This window comes from Schistocerca cancellata, chromosome 10 (genome assembly GCF_023864275.1).
Source record: "Schistocerca cancellata isolate TAMUIC-IGC-003103 chromosome 10, iqSchCanc2.1, whole genome shotgun sequence".
Classification (NCBI taxonomy): Eukaryota; Metazoa; Arthropoda; class Insecta; order Orthoptera; family Acrididae; genus Schistocerca; species Schistocerca cancellata.
The window spans coordinates 211,403,752-211,410,851 of NC_064635.1; the positions used below are offsets into that span (position 1 = coordinate 211,403,752).

The 7,100-nt window shown below is 41.5% G+C and overlaps 1 non-coding gene across 1 annotated transcript; it reads right to left on the reverse strand.

Moving 5' to 3' along the window:
- Positions 1 to 3,519: 3,519 nt before the first annotated feature.
- On the reverse strand, positions 3,520 to 3,594 carry Trnas-cga (transfer RNA serine (anticodon CGA)). The gene has a single exon. It is a non-coding gene; the product is annotated as a tRNA-Ser (tRNA).
- Between the last annotated feature and the right edge of the window lie 3,506 nt (positions 3,595 to 7,100).

Genomic DNA, 7,100 nt, shown 5'->3' on the forward strand with positions numbered 1-7,100 from the left:
TAAGTTAAACTCGCGAAATTGAAGTAAATGATTGGAACCGTTGCTTTTGCAGAGGCCTGCTGCAGCATCCAAACTGCTGTCGAGATTGTACTACTGTAGTAACTGAAGATCCATGTAATTTGCCAGCTGAAGATGGGTGCAAACCCGAAATGCATGTTGGCATAAATAAAACGCATTAAAAAGTGGCTGGTTGCTGTATTTTTACAATGGAATGGGTGTATGTGTTGTTCTTACCGTAAGTTAGTTTAAGTACTGTGTCAGTCTAAGGACCGACGACCTCAGCAGTTTGGTCCCTTAGCAATTCACACACACACAACACAGCCCAGCCGAAGGTTCCCGTGCGATGTCGCGTGTTGACGCACGGCTTCTGTCTGCCGTGGAACGGCGCAGTTTCGTTGTGTACGGTAGCGGGCGAAATGTAGGTGCGAGGTCCCACGTGCAGTCACACTCCGGTCGACGTGCTCGAAGGCTGAAAAGACATTCGGAAACAATCTGTAATTGTCGTATCGAACGTACTGAAGAGTTCTTATTGTTCTGGCCAGTAGTTTAGAAGCCGGGAATACTATAAATTTTGCACAACTTCATAAAATGAGAACAAAACCTTCTGATATTTTAGAATCGACTGTATTTGGCAGAATCAGTGTAGTAACATCGCCAGAATCTCTAGATATGAGCACACGATTTCGTTCTCTGAGAAAGGGATGTAAAGGAAAACGGAAATTACGGGATTTGACTATTTTGACAAAACCTTAGTGAGCGGAATTATGAAAGAGCAGAGAATCCGACAGATCGACAAATACAGGGTGATACAAGTGGAAAATTGATTTTTCTGGATCAGAGCCCTTAGTTCTTTATCCGGTGCACTCACTTCGTTTTTCATTCTGAAAGTATAATGCTGGACAAAATCATTTAGGGGAATGCAGAGACATTGCAACAGCAAGAACGAAGTTTTGTGTAGAATGCAGCCGGCCTTGGTGGCCGAGGGCTTCTAGGCGCTAGAGTCTGGAACCGTGCGACCGCTACGGTCGCAGGTTCGAATCCTGCCTCGGTCATGGATGTGTGTGATGTCCTTAGGTTAGTTAGGTTTAAGTAGTTCAAAGTTCTAGGGGACTGATGACCTCAGAAGTTAAGTCCAGTAGCGCTCACGGTCCAGGTTTGAGTCCTCCCTCGGGCACGGGTGTGTGTGTGTGTGTGTGTGTGTGTGTGTGTGTGTGTGTGTGTGTGTGTATGTGTTGTCCATAGCGTAAGTTGGTTTACGTTAGATTGAGTAGTGTGTAACCTTGGGGATCGATGACTTAAGCAGTTTGGTCCCATACGATCTTACCACAAATTTACAAATATTTAGATTTTCAATCGTACGACGAAAAAAAGGATACGCAATATCGATAATCAGCAAAGTCAACGATAAATGTAAACTATGTTGACATGCGTAGCACTATCGGCTAAAGCCCATCCCTATTTCAGCTAAGACCAATTGCTGGCCTTGCGTGAGCTCACTTGTTGTTTTGCTAATCAGTTCAGTTCTTACTTGCTGTTTAATTTAATGTAAGCGCTGCCGTTCATGGCTTTCTTGCTGTGTGCTGTTGTGATAGTTCCTGATTATGGATAAGTTCGTAACAAGAAAGAAGAGGAAAACCGATTTTGATTCGCCCGCTAGCGTTATGGTAAGTTAAAAAATATGTGCGCACTACTATAGAAGCCTAATTATCTGTCAGCAGCACTTCCAATGTTAGCACTGGAGTCGTTATTTGAAGAATCGTAGAACTTTGGCGATTCCAGTGTTTCAGTATTTCACAAAGCAGCGGAATTTCACAAAGCAGCGGAGAGGTAAATATCATTACAAATAACTTCAAATGAAAATCGGCGCATAAAACTCACGTTCACCAACAAAAATATGCCGAAACGGCGATGGTTGTATTTCTTAAAAGATTTGCTGGGTATTCTGTCATTAGTAGCCAAACAGGCAAAATATCACCCAATCTAATCCCGTGCGGGCGGTACTCAGTTCTGAAAACGAGTACCGATACGAAACTATGGGGAGGGGCTTGTGGACAGCGGAAAGGGTCTGTGATTACAGTACATTCTACACTTTGTTCGTTTCTGAAAAAAAATTTTTCACGCAGCTGCTTGAATTCGTCCGAGCCGACTGCCGTCTGCATCTCGCACTCCACCACCCTTTCGTCAATAATCTGTCTATGCTCTTGAAATACTATAATATCTTAAGCCAGTAATACCATACACAATTAAATTTTAAGACACTCGTACAATCTTGAGTTGTCAGATGACTAAACATGGACAATCAAAGGAAAAACATGCATTTGCAGAATTCAGTCTTTTCTTGTGAAGCATTCTAAAATCTTAAATATGGTTGTGACTCAAGAACTGTATAAATTTGAAGGGGTTGAAAATATCAGCCAACCACTTGCTAACCAAAAGTTTATATAAACCTTGACCTAGGTTTCGAAATTTCTAAAAATATCTTCTTCAGAAGGAGTGACCCTAAAAATGCATGTAAACTGTTACACACAATTTTTACATACATAACAAAATAACAATCATAGAAACATATTTTTGAGGTACGCTTACTCACTTGTTACATCACATGATAGTAAATTACATTATCTGAAGCCCAGCGGCTCTTTTCATATACTGTATAAAATTATGTTTTTTCATTCAGCAGTAAATCGTGCTGTAACAATTCCATTTTCCCCACGCTATTTTCAGAAACGAAGACAATTGCTAGCAATAATGGTTATAAAGAGGACGTAGTCGATTAGATACTTAGTAACAAAAGAGCAAATAAAAATTTTCAGCACTAGGTGAGAACAAACTGAAGAGTAATGAAGAAGGAAATGCCAAGTTTGTTTCGGTACCATTTTTAGGTAATGTGTCCTGCACAATTGGTCGTCTCCTGATTCGAAAATACCTTCTCTACAAACAATAGTTTTAAAAATGGTTCAAATGGCTCTGAGCACTATGGGACTTAACAGCGGAGGTCATCAGTCCCCTAGACTTAGAACTACTTAAATCTAACTAACCTACGGACATCACACACATCCATGCCCGAGGCAGGATTCGAACCTGCGACCGTAGCAGCACCGCGGTTCCGGACTGTATAGCCTAGAACCGCTCGGCCACAGCGGCCGGCACAATAGTTTGAACAAAAAATTAGTACATACATTAAAACTTGAACAAGATCATTTCACAAATTCAGGCGTCCATAAAATCGTCTGTAATGATTGCCCTAGCTGTCATATAGGACAAACTGGCACATAAGGAGCGCCTGAACGTAAGAAATGGGGAAATGTTCATAATTCTTCTTTTGCTGAAAGTTTATTTATTTCAAACCATTCTCCGAGTGAATTGGAAGAAACCGTAATTTCACATAAGAAAACATGAGGCTGGAAACTAGATTTATTAGAAGAAATTTATAAACATCTTGCTAAGTGCCCAGAATGAGATTTTCACTCTGCAGCGGAGTGTGCGCTGATATGAAACTTCCTGGCAGATTAAAACTGTGTGCCCGACCGAGACTCGAACTCGGGACCTTTGCCTTTCGCGGGCAAGTGCTCTACCAACTGAGCTATCGAAGCACGACTCACACCCGGTACTCACAGCTTCACTTCTGCCAGTACCTCGTCTCCTACCTTCCAAACTTTACAGAAGCTCTCCTGCGAACCTTGCAGAACTAGCACTCCTGAAAGAAAGGTCCCGAGTTCGAGTCTCGGTCGGGCATACAGTTTTAATCTGCCAGTAAGTTTCATATCAGCGCACACTCCGCTGCAGAGTGAAAATCTCATTCTGGAAACATACCCCAGGCTGTGGCTAAGCCATGTCTCCGCAATATCCTTTCTTTCAGGAGTGCTAGTTCTGCAAGGTTCGCAGGAGAGCTTCTGTAAAGTTTGGAAGGTAGGAGACGAGGTACTGGCAGAAGTGAAGCTGTGAGTACCGGGCGTGAGTCGTGCTTCGGTAGCTCAGTTGGTAGAGCACTTGCCCGCGAAAGGCAAAGGTCCCGTGTTCGAGTCTCGGTCGGGCACACAGTTTTAATCTGCCAGGAAGTTTCATCTTGCTAAGTGAGACGTAAAATATTGCAACTCGTGACTACGGACTTCCTTGATGGCTTTAAACCTCTGCTCACGGTCACACAATACGTGTTCACCGACGACCGCCAACATCGGTGAGTGTGCCGTTTTCCTCGAGAAATATTTCCTCTTTGATGCGAGCTAGTGCAATTTCATATCACTCGGTTTCGTTTCTCGTGGCCTTTTCAGCACGTGGTCCCACATTTGGTATTCCAAAAAATTGTATTTGTACAGTCAGTAGAAGGCTCCCATTTTTATGTTGTGATGCAACTTTATCCATTTTATTCTTTCCTTCACCTTTTTGTAATTGTTATAGAATTTTTATCTTCTGCACACTAAATTTACGTGCAGTGTCACTATGCTATATGAATGCCTCACAGATGTATGCATCTAAAATTATTGCATTATTATTAGTCTCCTATAAAACATAATTATTAATTTTATGCGTTATGTATGCCTGTAAATTTATTGCATAATTAGCAGCCTTGTAGAGGAAATTTTCATTCTTACTTTAATGTAAAATGCTGTTACTGGAAAGGCGTAGATCTTGCGCGTATGTATTTAGCGCCCTCTGCATCCCAATTTTTCCTCATCGCTTGAGCCTATTCACTGGAACAGTTGGCCTTCGTCTCTGGAGTGGTGAGTACTTAGATTATGGAAATATTTTGTTCTTTGCACTCTTCTTATAATCTTATGTAGATAAGAGCCCTTACCAGTGGGCGAATACATTCGTGCATTTATTCTGATGTTCACTGAATGTCATCTAGCTGCTGTCTTAAGCCATGGTGTGTGATGTTGCTGGTTTTTATAGCAATTTTACATATGACAAGAGCCGCTCAGCTTCAGCTAACCTAACAATTGAGTAAGCTGACCGCAGAAATATTTTTCTATTATTAATATTTTGTTATGTATGTAAAAATTGTTTCCAAACGTTTATATACATTTTTAGGGCTCACTCCTTCGGAAGATTTTATATTTTTTAGAAATATCTAAACCTAGGTCAGGGACTAAATAAACTTTTGTTTAGCAACTGGTTGTCTTGACTTGTTCAAACTCTCCTGACGCATTTTATTTTATTTTAAAACAATGTACAACAACCAGATTTTCCAAATTCTCCACCGACTTCGGGCAGCTCTGCGTGCTGAACCGCTGAGCTCGCAATCCCTGGATTCTGTAGGTGAGGTGGTTTGAACCCATCCCCGGCCACCTTGAAAATGGGTTTCTATTGTTTCCCATTTTCAATTTAGGCAATGCTGTGGTGGATCACTTACTATAGGCCACTGCCATTTCCTCCCGAATATCTTTCTTTCCCGACAGATTCGATTTCCCTTAAGGATACAGCCCCTCTGCTTACACAAAAAGGCCGGCCGGAGTGGCCGAGCGGTTAAAGGCGCTACAGTCTGCAACCGCACGACCGCTACGGTCGCAGGTTCGAATCCTGCCTCGGGCATGGATGTGTGTGATGTCCTTAGGTTAGTTAGGTTTAAGTAGTTCTAAGTTCTAGGGGACTTATGACCACAGCAGTTGAGTCCCATAGTGCTCAGAGCCATTTTTTTTTTTTTTTACACAAAAAGAGCTGCAATCGAAGACGAGTCGAGTATTTCTTCGGAGAAGCCGGGCACTAAAAGCTATACGATAAATAACTAATAATCCAAATTTTCCTCATTTTGCTTTATCCATTTGTCTGAAAATTATCTTTCCTATATTGAAGGAAGTTGCAAAGGCATACTTAAGTGAGGAAATTTGGGAAAATGTACGGTTGAATAATTCCAGATCCTTTCCATTTTCGCCACCAAAATTTGTTCTAGCTTCTCGGTCGAACAGAGATCTCTTTATTCCAAACGCTCCGTCGGTAATATGCACGGTGTCGCAAAAAAGTAGCGCTAGTACGTTTCTGATCACTTCCTGAGCTCATATCGAGACTGGAAGGAAAAGCGAGTACGATGACCTTGTAGGGTGGAGGGAGGCTGGAACATGACATTTTCTCAGCGGTCTGCAAAATGCAGCACTCCCATGTAAGTACATTATATGCCCGGCTCAGTGAGCTCACTGCCGAATAAAATGGTTTATCGGTCTTTACGGAAATTTTCAGAATAAATGAAAAACACGAGTCGTTTTAAGGTCCTCTTAAACAAATCTTTGACAAAATCGTGGCCACGTTCTTGACGAAAGGTCAGTAAGAGCGGCAAGTAGTCTTGGTCCTATCAACGGGAGCCGACTTAAGTAAGTCCCTGGGGGCTACGTACACGCGGTGGCGCACCGTGGCTCTTGGGCTCTCTCGCAAGTAAAATGCGGTCCCACGTGACACGGTACCAAGGCAGACGTTACCAAAATTAATTTTATGGCTTTCTTCACAACTTCCTGGCTACAAGTTACAAGCTCAAACAGAACGCAAATTCATCAGCGACGTCATTTTTCTTTACACAGGCGGAACAGTTTCACGCCAATTACGGTAATTTATTTTTTATCTCGGAATAATTTATTCTTTTCACGACATAATATGTATCACATGCATCTATAAACTTTGTGAATGTTTATATGTTGTTTTCAGTCCAAATATGTCAGTTATTCTATTTTTTTATACACAGGTTGAAGTAGAAAAATATTTTTCTTCAAAATTTCTTTTAAATCAATTTTTTTTTTAATTTTTCATTCTTAGCAGCTGACGAGAATTTTCGTTTGGAAAGTATTCCATCAAATTATAGACTACAAATAGAGATGCCTATTTTTTTTTTTTTTTTGGTAACTTTCACTGACATTTGAAATATCACTAACTGGCATTGCGGTAAGCCGGTGAGATAGTAAGGTGCAGGTTTCGAACCATCTGAGCTCAAACTTGACAAACTAAAAACCTTCGGCCACAGCTGACAGGTAATTGCAGTGCTCCTTCGTTTCCGAAAAGCACTTAACTCAGTACCGACACCTGCCCTTCTTATCAAAAGTACGATCGAGCAAAGTTTGTGGCTGGTCTATTTCTTCGGAGGGTGGACGCAGCACGGATGGATTTGGAAGTAAGTT